The sequence below is a fragment of the Ambystoma mexicanum genome, chromosome 2q (genome assembly GCF_040938575.1).
Source record: "Ambystoma mexicanum isolate Mex_15411 chromosome 2q, UKY_AmexF1_1, whole genome shotgun sequence".
Classification (NCBI taxonomy): Eukaryota; Metazoa; Chordata; class Amphibia; order Caudata; family Ambystomatidae; genus Ambystoma; species Ambystoma mexicanum.
Genome location: NC_090924.1, coordinates 895863186 through 895879865, shown reverse-complemented (window position 1 = coordinate 895879865; position 16680 = coordinate 895863186). Strand labels below are relative to the sequence as shown.

General features: G+C 45.0%; 1 pseudogene; it reads left to right on the top strand.

Annotated features, from left to right (window-relative positions):
- The first annotated feature begins 1353 nt into the window (after positions 1 to 1353).
- Positions 1354 to 16680, top strand: part of LOC138568818 (ralA-binding protein 1-like) — an 83875-nt pseudogene continuing 68548 nt past the window's right edge.

Sequence of the window (16680 nt, the reverse complement as noted above, 5' to 3'; positions counted from 1 at the left end):
TTAAATGAGAATAAATTAGTACTTTGCCATATTCCTTGAGTCTGTCTGATTATTTGGTCTGAGATGATTATTTGTAGTTCCATCTAGCACAAAAGACGCTTCAATGGGGTAGAGCACAATACCAAATGCCATGGTGCCAGAGGCTAGGTACAGACTACACATTTCCCCATTTTAGTGAGATTGGTCTTTGAGTGTGTACAGCTATTGTATGCATTAATGTGTTGTTAAATTATCTTGTTACGTTTGGCAACCCAAACTTCTGTTGTATGAGTAATAATGACTTCCTGTGTCATGAAAACAGCTAATCCCGCCCCCTTGAAGGGCCAGAAGCTGTAGATTAGACATAGGGAGATGCAACATAATGTACCCTATGGTAAGGCAGAACCACTTCGTTCACAATCATTTGGGCGGTTAGATATTTGTTCAAAACTTTGACAAAGGCGTCTGGTATTATGTTCGATAACGAAAGGATGGGAGGAATGGTGTGCTGTGGTGCCTACGCTTACAGTGCATTTGCATTGCATTTTATTACACCATTACAGAAGGTGACAACAAAGTCCTAATTGGCAAAACACTGTGATCATCAAGGCTTCACACTACTCCTGTTGTGCGTTGCTTTTAAGAACTGTGGTTTGCAATCATTCATGAGACTGGTCATAGTTTAATGGGAACCAATTAGATGGTGTCACCATTCCTGAAAAGCCACGTTGATGGCTAGCAGTTCCCTGTCAACTATTGTACATTATGTCCAGCATAAGCCATTTTGCAAGAGCAAAATGCCCCCGATTGTAGCGGATGATAAATGGAATTCATTTGGGATAAAATAACCGATATGAAGAAATTGAGGTAACCTTTTCAACAATGAAGCAAGGTTACAAAAGGTCCGAGCCGCTTCCGGCTCGGCAGTCGAGACTAGCGAGACTCCGTGGTGTGTGTGTTCTTTGTGTCAGCGCCATGGCGGCGCCCCACCACGTGTGCTGGGCCCAAGGAAGGGGCCCAGCTCCAGGACGGTGCCCCTGCCGGGCAACGCCGTCCGGACGGTGCCCCTGCCGGGCAACGCCGTCCATGTGTGTCTCCCTGGCCCTGTGAGTCGGGCCAGGGTGGCGACCCCGGCCTGGGTGCCCCCAGAGCCGGGGCCGCGGTAAGCCGGTTGCCAGCCGGCCATGTGGTGAGCTCCGGTGTCCCGGAGCGGGTGGGATGAACCCCCACCCTATATCCCGCGGCGTGATCGCCGCACGTCACCGTGTGGCGTCGGGTGCCACCCGACCCGAACACGGGGCTGCCCGGTAGTCCGGAGTAGACCCCAACAATGGTGACGAGGCGAGGGGCCCCGCGTGCCCCCAAGAGGTTTTGATGCGGGCCCATTTCCAACGGGGCCCGCGCAGGAGAAATGGCGTGGCGGGCCCAACACCAGATGGGCCCGCGGAAAAGGAGGATGGCGTGCTGCCTGCCTGTCCCCTGAGGTTGTCGGGTGAAGCCCGCGGCATCGCCGCGTGGAGGAAGCGGCTGCAGGGAGGAGGCGATCCCCGCCCCACCCTGAGGAAGGATGGCGAACTACCCGCCCGTCCCCCGCGGGAGACGGAACAAGTCGGCAGCTGCGCCGCAAAAGAAAGAAGGAAATGTGGTCCCGGGAGGAGGAGTGGCTGCCCCCGTGCGAGGGAGACGGGTGCGGCCCGCTGCGGCGATGGGCGCCGCATGAAGAGATATGAGGCGGGCCCAATACCAACTGGGCCCGCCAGGATATTGAGGTGCTCGCTCCGAGGAGCGGGCGGGAGAGATGTGGCGGCTGCGGCAGGAGTAAGGAGGTGAGTCGCCGCCCCTCCCCGCAGGGAGAGAGCAGCGAGGTTCTCCGTAAGGAAACAACGGAGGCCCGTGGTGGGTTTTCCCATCGCGGAGGAGGGGGGGCGGTGCCTGAACAACCCGGGCCCGCAGCGGTGAAAATGAAAAAAAAAATGTGCTGAGGCGGACCCACCACCAACTGGGCCCGCAAGGACAAGGGGGCGCTCGCTCCGAGGAGCGGGCAGAGTGGATGCCCGGCGGCCCTTCCCGTAACAGAGGTGAGCTGCCTGCCCCTCCCCCACGTGCAAGCTGCCGGAAAGTAAGTGAAAACACTGGGGCCCCTGCTACGGCCTGAAGCCAGACAAGGGAATGCTGCATTGGCCACGTGAGTTGCGGCTGCCCCCATCGGCCCGCGATAGAGGAACACATGAGGCGGGCCCAAAACCAACTGGGCCCGCGCAAAAAAAAAAAAAAAAGAGAAAAAGGCGATGATGCAGGCCCAAAGAAAAATTCCAAGGATGCAGGCCCAAACCAAACGGGGTTTGCTGATGGATCAAAGGAGGCACTGCCCCTCCCTCAGCAGCGACACGGAGGGGAGCTGCCTGCCCTCACCCCAACAGAAGCCGGGCCCATCCCAATCCGGGCCCTCAATGGAAAAAGAGGGGTGTGGATGCGGGCCCACCACGGACTGGGCCTGCAATGGAAAGGAGAAAGGGGACAAAGGCAGCGGGCCCAACACCAGCTGGGCTCGCAAGGACACGGGCCCTGAGGGGTGTTGCCCCCATACAAATGGACCTAGCCGATGTGGCCCCTGGGCCTCCCCAGGTGCGGCTTTGCCGGCCCCTCTTTGTCTCTGGTGAACGTGAGGGAGGACACAGACGGTGTCCAGACACGGAGATGCAGAAGATGGACGTCATCATCAGCGTCCTCGATGAATACTCCGGGGCCTGCGGAAGTGGACCAGTTCGAAATGGCCCAGTGGGGGTGGGGGCAATGTGATGTTGTGCACACTGGCACGCTCGGAAGGCGTCGGGGAGTGCCAGCGCCTCGTAGTTCTGTTGTCATAATAAGACCACTCACCCAGGTTAATAAAGGTGTATTAGTAGGGTGGTCATAGGAGCAATAGTGCGTAGTTAGTGACATATGTTTTGTTTTGCTGTTATGGAAAAGGAGGAGTGTTGCATGGCACCCCTGCAAGGGGCCATGGTAGATTCCACGGTGTTGTTGTGTGGTCACATGGGCAACCATGTGACCAACCTAATAAAAGGTCCGAGCCGCTTCCGGCTCGGCAGTCGAGACCAGCGAGACTCCGTGGTGTGTGTGTTCTTTGTGTCAGCGCCATGGCGGCGCCCCACCACGTGTGCTGGGCCCAAGGAAGGGGCCCAGCTCCAGGACGGTGCCCCTGCCGGGCAACGCCGTCCGGACGGTGCCCCTGCCGGGCAACGCCGTCCATGTGTGTCTCCCTGGCCCTGTGAGTCGGGCCAGGGTGGCGACCCCGGCCTGGGTGCCCCCAGAGCCGGGGCCGCGGTAAGCCGGTTGCCAGCCGGCCATGTGGTGAGCTCCGGTGTCCCGGAGCGGGTGGGATGAACCCCCACCCTATATCCCGCGGCGTGATCGCCGCACGTCACCGTGTGGCGTCGGGTGCCACCCGACCCGAACACGGGGCTGCCCGGTAGTCCGGAGTAGACCCCAACAGATGGGGGCTGAAGTAAAGAATGTTTTTAAAATGTGAATTGCCACTTTGGAGGTCCTCTCAAATGGTACTTATCTGCTGGGAAGCTTGGTTGGAAGAGTCACTTTTCTCAATTAAACACCCATCAAAATGTTTGAATTCGAGAAAGGATTGCCTTCCGTTAATTAGATACTACCAACCATAATAAGATTACATTCACCTGCTTGGGAGTCATCTGGACCCCTTATGGCATAAGATGTTGTGCACAAACACCACTACAGTCACATGAAACATCACATTTTTCCAACTTCGCTTACAAGCAGTGTCCTGAAAATGTCTGTTGGAGGGTGTTGACATGTTTCATCCATGTGCTCTCTTTCATCCACTAAAAAGATGAGCATATCATCATGAGAGCCAGGCATGTTAGAAATCTGCTTATGCATTAAGCTTATACCAAACGGCATCACCTGGTTTAGTATATCCCAAATATTCGCCTGTAAGCACTTTCCAATTTGTTAGCTTTTTACATGATTTCCAGATAGTAAGTTCCTCTTAATTGCAGCTTGGTGTACATTTGAGCAGCCTTAACATGATCCAGAAGGACAGAAATGAGTGGCAAAGGAATAGGTTCTAAATGCTACCCCTGTTAGTAGCCCTAGTGTCGATACAGTTGCTCGGGTCATTGGATTTCTTGGAGAGGTCACAATAGAACGACACGTGTTTTTTGTGACAGTCCAAACGCGCAGCACTTGTTTGTTGTGTAAGCAAGTCCGATATTAATATGCCCCCATAAAAGCAGCGTATTTTGGTAAACTGTATTTTGGTCCTGATAGGGAGTGCTTGCAGATAAAAGACATCCACAAAGTTTGCTATAGCCCTTAAATCAGTAAACATTGCCACTCACTCACTTTGGTTCTTCCAAAATAAATTGCAGGCTGGAACCGAGACGTGTGGTACTGCAGCACAAAGTATGTTTCAATGCTTTGCTGGACCTTCAGACTGCCGTCTCTCTGCAGGTGGCATTCAGCTATCTGTGGGCCATGCCATGGGGCAATCCTGCACAACATTACCTGGTTTCCCATAGTATAAATACAACATATGTTCCTCTTTTTCCTCAGGAGAGGGCCACGTAGGTTCCTGATCTGCATGGGTTCCCCTGCATTGGGGCCTGAGTTTGTATATGCTTACTCCAAACACTTAAGAACCCGCTAACAATCCCTAATGTCTATTTTGGTTCAGTTAGAGGTGGCACGCTAAATCCATCATTCCCGGGCAAGTGTGTGGACGGGATCATATGTCTGTACCAAAGACCTTTTCAGTGTTCCCACATACCTACTACGTCAGAAAGATTTGGGACCTAGCATTTGTGGCCGCTATGGTTGCTGAAGGTGGCTATTAAAGCTGGTTCTCGACTGTTCTTGAGTACTATAGAAAACAGGCATGGGGACATTTAGAAAATGTACTTTGCTCGTGAGAGAGGCTATATTAGCCCGGGCTACTGAGAGTTTCCCTTGGTAGGCATGATAGTTTCTGCAAAATTCTATACCACCGGTTGGAAGTTCCTATAGGTCTTTAAGCATCTCACACATGTTTACGACCATTGAGTCATTAGGGCAGAGTGGTGATTTATGATGCCCTTTTTTTTTAACACATTTTATTGACTTTTTTTTCAAGATCCTACTTTTTATTGTATTCCCTGTCTGGTCATCAACTGCATAGCATGTTTTTTCTTATTATTGAGTTTTAAAAGCTGTGATCAATCTATAACAAAACACCATAAAATGCATACAATCATTGCATTTTCCACGGGAATGTACTCACAAATGAACATCAGCATCTACTGGATCATGGGGAACATACAGCAACAAACTCCCATCTACTTCATATTTTACAACATTTCTGGGAACTGTTTCTTGCTCTATGTACCTTTTCCTTTAACTACTTACACATGTAAGGCCCTTCTTTCCACATATTTCCACACATGCCTAATCCCTCACTTTGTTGTAATATCTCTTTTCACTACAGGGAGACTAACTTAAATAAACCGGTTTTCCTATTTATGAAAGGGAATGTACACCCAGACACTAAGCAACATCATGTGGGGATCATCCCCCACAGGCTGAACCAATACCACTTCCATCTGCCTTAAAACCTTCCTCCAGTAGCTCTGGATATTAAGGCAGCTGCACAGTACATGCAACAAGGACCCAATCTCATGGTCACACTTTATGAGTGAGGAGCTTGGCCTACTTTATGAAGATCTCTTGATTAATACATCCTAAGAAATCAAAATCTAGATGACATAAATAACTCTAGGGCACCCGTAATGGCATCCAAATATCTAGGCGAGATACCAATCTCTAGGGCACACATAAGGGCATCCCGCACACTTCGTGAGCCATAGGTCCCAGATTCATCTCCCATTTAGCTTTGAAACTCTGTAGAGTGTGAGGGGTGAAAGTGAAGATGGCATGGCATAATGTTGAGGTTGGTTTGCCAATGACCTCCTCCTTGACCTTGCGGGTATCAAAGTGGGAGATGATAGTTTAATTAAACTGACCATGTAGTGCATGGCGCAACCGCAAATATTGCTAATACTCTGTATTGTCCAACTCAAATTTGGGCCTAAGTTCTTGAAATGTAACAATGGTATTATTAGCTTTCAAGTCACCAACAGCATTGATTCTCTAAACATCCATGACTTGATCTGCCCTATTTTCGTAACTTTCGGTAGATGTGAGTTTCCCCATATTAGAGCCTCAAGTGTTGCCTTCCTTGCCCACCCCATTACCTTTGTTACCCCTCTCTTATTTTTAATGACCAGTCTAGAGCCTAAAGGTTGTACTTGTGCGTGTAAATCGCCATAAAGAGTCTGTAGTGGGGTGCTCTGATCCATCAGTTCACGTTCAAGAGTGTATATTCTGGATTGCAGAGCCACCATGCAGCCATTTATCGGCAACCACTAATTGTGATTCCCAATGGTATCTCTCAATGACTGGGGACCAACCACTCCATCCCACTCTGAATTGTAAAGTGTTTGAAGTGTAATGCGCGGTTGAGTGTTATGCCACAAAAGTCGTCTTTGCTCTTTTTAAACTTTGATCACATTTATTTTTAGGAATTGTAAACGAGGTATTCTGGAGAACATAAAATTACCCAGGAAGATTTAGCATTTTCAGTAGCTCTGCCCTGACTAAATATCAAAGAGGGAGTGTCTATCAGTGTGGTGACTCCATCTGAAACTGTTTAGTAATTAGTTCTAATTACATTGTATTTAAAGGTATCCGTTGCGATTTTGAATTAGTAGTTAATGGCCACTGCCTGATCACCAACTTGAATTGGAAAAATAATTGATTTCATCCAGTTTTCCTTAAGACCAGTGTGGTTACCAAATTCTTGTGAGACATCTATTACCTTTGGTCCTTGTGTCCCATAGAGACTTTTGCAACACCCACATTACCATAGGTATCTATGCATTTGATTCCCCCTGAGCACACAGGCACCATGTATTGAATGCATGAGGGTCCAGGAAGAATCTTTCATTTGAGAGACAAAATCAAATTAGTATCCCAGCTTATCCAATTCTCTCTACTTCCCCTTTATTCAAAATACTTACTCAATAGACGTCACAATTTCAGCAGCATTCTAAATACTCAATTGCAACAAACTACTAGACCTTTATGTATGTAGATGGGTTGTAGAAAATAAAATGAATGTTCAACATATAAGTAGTGTAGATTTCTATTTGATTATCACGTAAAAATCTACCTTTCACACTTTCAATGGGAAACTTTAAAGACCGAGAGAATGGGTAGCAAATAATCACCCTCTCACTTTGGTCTGGAACAACTTAGCTTTAACAACAATATTTTGCTTGATGGTAAACCCAGGAATTACTTCAATTACATTCTGTTTCTAGGCTTGCACAAAGTGAGATGTCCATTTAACTCCTCAAGAATTTTTTGGCACTATATGTCATGAGAAAGAGTGAGGATATTTTACTGTAGACACACTGTGCCTCATAGCTATACATTATATATTTTCCAGAAGCACATATACTTCTGAAATGTTCCCTAACTTCTCAGGAATGCACAATCAATTTATATATTCCCACCCTCAGTACTGACGTATCACAGGGGCCAGGGCAACCCCACTATACTCCATGGAATCAGACAGATAAAAATAACTTGATAGATAAACTGCCATCACTGACATCAGGGGCTATCCGCTGGATCTACAAGCTAGAGCGAGGGACAACTGGGCTAGCATTAGCTATAGGTGACATGAAAAGCCTATTTGCACCCATATTGGGTGACCAGGCAGAGGACGTGTGGAAGCGAGCAGGCTATTCTACAGTGAGAGAACATAACACCGCTAAATATGACGGGTCACCATTTAATTATTGCAGAGCTAATGTATGGACAGCACTGAGGGTGCTATTTCCAGATCAATCCAACATGAGTGCCATAATGTCTAGGAAGATGGGGCCTACTGCGGACCCCGCGGCCTATATTCAAGACACCTTAAAGAACGTTGGCATTTGGAAACTAACGACCATTTGGATAAAATATACCCGTGTTTTATCATATTCTATGTCAGGGCCTACCTGAAGAAGTACAGAGACAGTTAAAACAGATTGTGGGGATTAAAATGAGACCATGGCCAGAGATTCAACTAACTATTGTCCATCACTGTAGGTTAAAGCAGGAGAAGGATCAAAAGACAGTAGAGGAAAGGCAAAAGGAAGAGGCAAAATTGGTACAGAAGAAATGGCGGTCGAAGGAGCAGTATTGATAAATAAAGGAGAACGGAATAATGGACAGGGAGTTGTCATGCCACAGCAGGGCAGGGGTGGATATTTTGCAGAAAGAGGGGAGAGTAGTTTTTACCCAAGAGGAGAAGAGGATTTGGGTTTGGTGGGGGACAGCACCGCTTTGGAGGACCTGGGGGAACTGGAGCAGTATGTTGGACATTGGGAAAGTAGGACACATTTCACAAGTGTGTAGAAGTAGAGGAGCAATGGAACAAGATGCAATGCAGTATGGGTCAAGAGGGGGGGTGGAGTATCCAGCACCATATGGTGCACTACCACAAAGCTATGAGTACTATGACTACACACAATACTCAGCAGATCAGACACAAGCACAGCAGGTGCAGCAACCCCAGGTGCCACAGATACAGCCACAGACAATGCCACAACAACCACAGAAGACATTGACACAGAAACCTCAGAGTGCAGTACAATCACAACAAGCAGTGACACAGTGGGATAGAAATATTCTGCCACAGAAACCACGGATAGGAGGAGTGACAGTGTTTGGGGGGAATCCTTCTACGGGGACAGGCCTGAACATGTATCCCCAATAGGACAGCACGCAGAATAGTTTATGTGCCCTATCGTATCAGCAACCACAGACACTGAACAGGAACAGAAGGTGGAGATATCTACAGGTGACCAGACTCTGTCTTTCTTTGTTAACACTCGGACAGCAAAACCCTGTGACAGTAGGAGAGTAGACGGTAGCTATCCCATTCCTACATTCCAGGAAAACACCTGTTAACATACTGGGGAGAGATCTTATGGTCAAATTCAATATGTCAATATCATTAACAGAAGACCGCACAATATGCTGTACACCAGGCATATACTTCCAGACAGAAAATAATACATACACGCCTTAAATTGAAAACAGAGAATACAGGGGCGCCACAACAAATAATGTTAGCTAAAAAGGTACCATAATTTATGGAAAAAGATTTGCCAAGGGCACCAGGCACACTATGGATGACCAGTACATATGCTGTGGTGTTGTTAAAAGAATTGAAGCAGTAAAAATAAAAGTAAAGAAAGGGTCACATTTACCTGAAGTAAAATAGTACCAAATGTCCAAAGAAACAAATTAGGGTATTCATGGAGAAATAAAATGGCTCATTAAGCAGGGAGTGATAGTGCCATCAGAATCTCCTTACAACACTGCTGTATATTTAATGAATAAATATCAGGAGGGTAGTGGAGATTTACTTATTTATTTTACACTTATAAAAGCATAAAACTCTTGGGCATCACGGTTTAGCAAGATTAGCAAGCTTGCACCTGACTCCTTATGAGTTGGTGACAGGCTGTGGGATGCATGTGCCCATTACCTCGCCCATGCGCGGGCAGACAGATTCCCAAAGCACTACGACTGTTTGTAAATGTTTTACAGGACTTGTTGACAGGAAAGGAACGGCAGGCAAATATCGCAAAAGACACGGAAAAAGACGATAAAATCCAAAGCTACTGCAGAAGTCAATGTTTTTTTTTATTTTTTTTTTCCTATGGGCCAACATAACCAACATAAAAACGATAAAAGAGTGCCGCCTCCCTTCCCAGCTACCAGTACCCTGAGGGAGAAGAGAACGAAGCCACACCCAGGACACGAGCTCAAGTGCATGCTGAGAAAGAAGATAAAAGGAGAAGGAACTTGAGAGCAAAGGGTCCACTTGAGGAACACTAATCCTGAACTTTGAGGATGAATGTTAACTGGAACAATAAGAAAGGAGTTGGTGCTTTGACTTTACTTGATTAAAATTAATTAAAAGTTTCTAATGCGCATGTCCCAAAGGAACAAAGCGGCAAGCCACATCTAAGTGCAGAGTTAAAATTACAGTATGCTGAGGACTTTTTGAACACATCACCAACACAGTATTTCTGCTGCTGCTGAGGACTATTGTTCACAAGAACGACCATCTATAACAGACTATTCTCTCTACTTTCCTACCTCAACATTGTATTGGGACTATTGTATATACTATTTTTCACAAGGACAATCATATTTATCTGACAATTCTCTCTACTTTCCTATCTCTACATTTTTATTGGGACTATTTTTATACTATGTAAACAAGAGCATACATCTACAATAGACTGTTTTGCCTACTTTTTATCTTCAAATTTTTTATTGGGACAATTTCTATTTTCCACATTTTTATTTTCAGGTTTTTATCAGCACTATTTTTTTAAAAAAAATGTTTTTCAATGAACCACATAATAGTGAAAGTGGCTTGAAAATCATCAATCAAATATTTTATTATTGTCATTGGATGTAAAATGTTTTTTAAACCAGTATATACATCACACCTCACACACTTGAAGATTCACTGTTGCCCGGTACTAAGCAAACTGTACAAATGTTTTCATATACTTATGTACCTAATCTCTTCATAACAGCCCGTTCAGTACACCTCAGGACACCTCTACAAACAATTGACATCATGGCTATTGCAGTACTTCTGTTTTCCTTTCTCTTTTGTTGTTTTTATTTCTTACTTTATCTCACATTGCATCTAAATTGATTATGATGTGATGAATGTGTCCCTATGGCATAAAGTTAGTGAAGAAGTTAGTTAGAAAACAAGTGGATTTCCAGTTAGAGCAGGAAATGGTATTACGTCCAGTTGTGGAGACAGTAAGGGCTATGACAAGTATTCCAGATGAGTATTTCATGAGAAGGTATTTTGATGATTAGATACATATTAAACAAAAGTAATGGTGTAGGTCAATGGAGAAGGTGGAGAAAGAGAGAGCGATCAAGGAAAAGCTGTTTTGTTTGCTCACTTATCCCCTATTCCATGACAGCGTCTCGAGCATTTATACTTCAAGAAGTACCTGAGTACACAGCACACTGCTTGGTACATCTCACAGTATGCCAGACAAGAAGACAATTTCAAGGGCAATCGGCCATGATAAAGTATGTCACAGGATCAGAATTCACATATGTAGATAACTATGTAAAAGAAGCACACATGATGGAGGGTATAAGAATGAAAAGTAATGTACTCAAGTACATACTATCAGGTTCAGAAAGAGGAGATGTTGAAGTAGTGGTTCACCAAATATTTAGGTGTACAGATGCCCAATTTAATTTGATACCTCATTGTGCTGACAGACCACAATCACAAATAAAAGGGAAAGTATATTCCTCAGGAGGATGGGTTGATGGAATAATGGGATGCAAAGCAGAGGCAAAGCAGAGGCAATATGGACTGCACCAACTGAAGTGATAAAGAAGGCAGACAGACTACAAGCACCAACATTATGCTTTAGAAATAATGGGTCAGTGAAGCCTGGTGACAATGAAGGGTGCAAACGCATTATGGATTTGCCAGGTATGAAAGTTGGCACAGCTGTACTAATGGACCATTAGTGGGCTTGCGGTATGAAAGCTTATGTGCAGCTTCCAACGGGGGTGGCATATGTACCTGTATATGATGATGAGAAATCAACCTTGACAGAGGCCACATACTCCTTGAAGGAGCGGCATGATAAAATGGAGAAGGGAGTAAATGACATTGAGGAAGATAGCTGGTTCAGTTATCTATTCTCCTGGATGCCCACATGGCTGACAGATGCATTACAATTTCTGTTGGCAATTTCGGTGCTGGTCCTAAGGCTTTTGCATCTTGAGAATAGCAATAGGCCAATGTAAAAAAAAAAAATGGCAAGAAAGCACTCCAAATGACAGTAATGGTTGATGTGGCTGACACTGTCCATCAGTACACTTAAACTGATGAGCAAGATTACTGTCCCATGTACCCATTGGGGCCACTAGTGAGACAAACTGGAGCAATGTTTACATGCCCAAAAGCTACCCATAACTATGACGTTAGTGAGTGCTGGCTTATGACATGCAGTACAGCAGAATACGTAGCACAAGGTGGTAATGTGAGGGGGTCACCAGAGTGTGGCTGCCTAAGGATGGCTTTAATATGATAAGAAAAAATGGAGGTGGTCGATGACTCGACCAGAGGGGGGAATATAGTGGGGCAATTGTTGGCTAGAAAGCAGGTGCCTCCCTGCCCTCCCCAGAAAACACAGAATTACAGAATCAGAAAGAGCACACTTGAAACTGTACTTTAAATTCTCCTGTAAAAGCAGCTGCCACAAAGAATAGTTAGCTTTGCAACACAAATAGGGACAGAGGAGGCATTAGCTTGCACAATTAGTGTACCCTTTTAAATAGAATAGACTAGGTGGCAGGAAAGCACATACCAAGAGAGGGTCTCACTACACATGTAGGGGCAGCATGGCTATAATAGGTAGGGTCATGTTGCAGCGTACCCACATGGAGAAATGTCATGTGGCAGCCATGCACCAGGCTGGTAGGCAGCAAATAAATGCAGAGCTAATGTGTGTTGCAAAAGAACCATAAACGTGACCAAGTGCCATTTTAAAGATTGCACCAGCGGAGAATTCAACCTTGCCACTTTAAGAAAAGCCAAGTTGAACACACTTGAACAAATCAGGAAAAATGCTGTAGCCCGCTTGAAGGTGACTAAGCCAAAGGAATGTCAATGCTGAGCTGCTGCAGGAAGTGCACATGGCGCATTAAGATATTATTGTGTTCGATCAGTTGTCAGATAAAGCAAGTTACAAGGACACAATAAACCGTTTCAAGTTTATACCATCCCAGGAAATCAGAAGGAAGTGACAGATGAATGCATTTTGCACCCGGCTAGGCGTGAAGGGAAGATGCGAGGAGCGTCTAAAGAAAAACAATTAAATACTTAAATGAAATCTTAGCAGGATGAGTCACATAATAATTATCCATAAATCTGTCAAGAGCAGGATGGCAATTACGGATTCCGAACAAGGCTTTGAGCATTGCATGGGAGGTAAACATGAGCTATTTGATTTAATTAAAATAAGGTGATGCACATGTCTCTCCCGCTCTCTCACCTACATAAATGTGTCAGCATGCAGCCAGTTCATGGATACTGTGACCGCATTGTACCCCATTGGCACATGTCTTTTTTTTCAATTAATTTCCAGATATGATGAGGTAGCACTTTCTTAGAGGAAGGTACAGGGGTGGGATTTCAGATAACGATTATCCAGTCCCTGGGTGGACACATATAGGTTCCATATGTAGGTTTTCATAACTGTGACATCACAGGGACCTTTCTGTACTATATAAACTCTTGTTGTCTGTTCATACATCAGAGAATTCTGGAGTGAGAGCACGGCTTTTATCTTGATTTTTCCCCAGGATATTGCAATAAACTGGTTACCCTGCATTCAACATACCACACTCTGTGTTGTCTCTTTTTTGACAAATACCAGTTAGAGGGATTTTGGCTTTTAACCTCTTCTTATCATTTTCTTATGAATTAGACTTCCCTACAAGGCACATTCATTAGAAGGCTTAACTTTCTTGGGGATAAAAACTATTGTTGCTTACTTTAGGTCTGGGATAATTTGCCCCTGACCAGCTTGATAGAAACATTTGCAGAAAATGGTTACACACCTTGTCACCCAATAGTTCTCAGAGTTCTACTCAGAAACCATTGATCCCCGGACTTGTTCCTGTTTGAAGATCAGCGATTGCTGCAGAATTTCCTCTTTTGAAATATGCTTTTCTAGATTTAGTTGCAGCACAGGAATATCTCTCATAAATGCATCAAACCCCAGTTTTGCTCATTTCTATAAGCCTGGTACAAATGTTTATAATAATCAGCAAATGCATAACCTACAGCCAAGTCATCTGACCCCTTGCAGCCATATTCAAGCAGAATTTCCTGTCCGTAGCAGGAGACTTCTTCACTTTTTCAAAATAAAGCATTCTCCTTACTTTATCCTCTACCTCCTAAAGTCTCCACATAGGTTTCGAATATGCCTGCCATGAGCAGTCAGTGAATCAATTTCGGTATTGTTCTTTTATATTCAATAGACCTCCATGCATTTCTGGGTTATTAGGATATATAAATCCACCCTCTGACTTTTCCAAGTCTTCTTCCAGTTTTTCCAGAGTTTTGATTTTAACATTTGCTCTCACTTTAAGGATTTTTACTCCAGTTTTTCCAGAGTTTTGATTTTATCATTTCCTTTTGCCTTGAGGATAGAAATGGCGTTGCTTCTTAGCCCTTTTTTAAACCCTTCCCACGGGATCCTACAATCAACCACCAAGGATGTACTTAATTCAATGTATTCAATAGTTGTCCTCTCTATTTTGAATATTATCTTGAACTAATAGGACTCTCCTGATCCTGTTGTCTTTTTTTCTCTTTTTTCCCAGTTCTAGATTTATTATGTCTCTCTTTTATTTTCTGATGCCCATTCTATGGGCCTCATCACGACTTCAGCGGTAACCCTTAAATCCGGCGGTAGCGCTATTACCGCCAGATTTAAGGGTCCGCCGAAACAGGGCTTCACTGGGGGGAAGCTCTGAGCTGGGGGGAAATCCGTCGAAAATTTGCGCTATTACTGCCAGCGGGAAATCCGCCGGCGGTATTAGCGCGAAGATTCCCCATTAAGCCCAATGGGGAATGGGGCATTCCCGAATGGGCTCAGTGGGGAATGGGGACTTACATTACTGCCGAACTCGTGATCCGGCGCTATTAGCGCCGGGGAGTTCGGCGGTAGGGCTAATACCGCCCGCGCTAATAGCGTTACCATTACCGCCCAAGTCGTGATGAGGCCCTATGTTTTGAACAATTTCTCAAACTTACATGCAAATGTCTCTGCCACTAAACTTAGCATTGTCTTGAACTGATTTGCGTATCCCCTTGGAAGATGGCTGTATAATGTATTCCATTATGTGTACTCCTTCCTTTCTAGATGTTTCAATGTTTATGTATTATTGATGGTGTGCTCAGTTCTTCAGTTACTTATTGCTGTGTAATGTTTGTATGTCGGCGCCCTTAAGCCTTAGGGTCAGGGGAGCGCGATATAAATAAATTTCAATTCAATTCAATTCTAGCATCTCACAATCTCTGGGAATCCCAGATGATATGCAGTGAGGTGCCAGATAACACGAGCCATGGGAGCCTTCCCCCAGGCATTTATTAGCATGGGTGAATGGGAAGACATTTTACCCGGCGACCGTGTGCGTGGTGAATGGTCAGTGATTCCTTAGGGAAGACATTTTACCCGGGTAACCCTGTGTAATTCACTCCAGAATTGGAACCCTCTCTGATCGGGGTGAATCTGTCTCCAAGTGTTAGCATGACCCATTGATTGGGTAAAGTTATTAAGTTATGTGTGCCCTGTTGGAATTCCTCTACCTTTGTTGGAGTGATCTAAAATGTGATTGAACACATTATTAAAATCCCCCTACTATCCAAAGGTCAGCCACATGATTCAGAAGTAGACCTTGAATATCTTGCAATAATTCTAAACTCAGCAATGGAGGAAATTCCAATGTTCTTGCTCTGCAGTTCCCCTATAACCATAACATGCCTCCCGCTATTATCCCTTTTCACTTTAGCAAGACTTAGAGGGAGCCATCTCATCAGCATGACCATCTGCCTCGCGAGCCTCGGATAAACCCTACATGAAATAATAGGTTACATGGTGATATACTGAAGAATTAGCAATCAGTGCCTATCAAATGTGTCTCCTGTAGACGCACAATGTTAGGTGTATAGATATGCACCAACTGTAAAACCGTCCCTCCCTTCGCTCTATCGCATACTCCATTTCAGGTCAAGCACGAGAAGACACCCCCACAAACGTATAACTTTGTTCCCCCATCAGTTACATTATGAATCAAAACTGCGCCTACTATACACCTTCTCTGGCCTTTTCCCAACATGCTGAGCAAATACTGTAAACATAATGCACATTATATACACACACCATCATCCTCAAACCCATACTGCAAAAGGAAATATCTGTCACACAAACGTTGACACCAACCAACCTAAAAATTAGAGGGGTAATCGATCCTTACCAACTACTCTCCACATATAGTTAACCTGAACATGTATTATTGCAACCATCCAGTCTGCGTTTCTGGTATCACTTTCATCATGGTGGCATCAAGTGCCATTCATGTGCCATCCAACCTGACCTCCTCTTGTAGATCCTTACTTGTTGCATCAGAAACCTTTCTGTCCAGCCAGAAGCCTGCTTCTCCGAGGATCTAGAGGTACCATGGAGACCCATGTTAGTGTCCTTTGTCAGCGCCACAAAATTGAGACCTCTTCCATCAAGGCCTCCTCCTCTTTGAATTTTGATCCAGTCCCATACTACATTTGGATCTGTAAAGAATAGGGATTTCATGTCCATAGCAATTCTGTACATAGCCGGGAAGACCAGGACCTACTAGATATCTAGCGAGCACAACTTCTTTTCTACCATCTCATCTGATTGCTTGGCCTTTTGAACATTTCTAGTGTAATCTGGGAAAACTGTAAAACAAGCCACTCAGCCTCCGGGGTAGCTTTCTTCCTTGCCACTTGTAGAATAA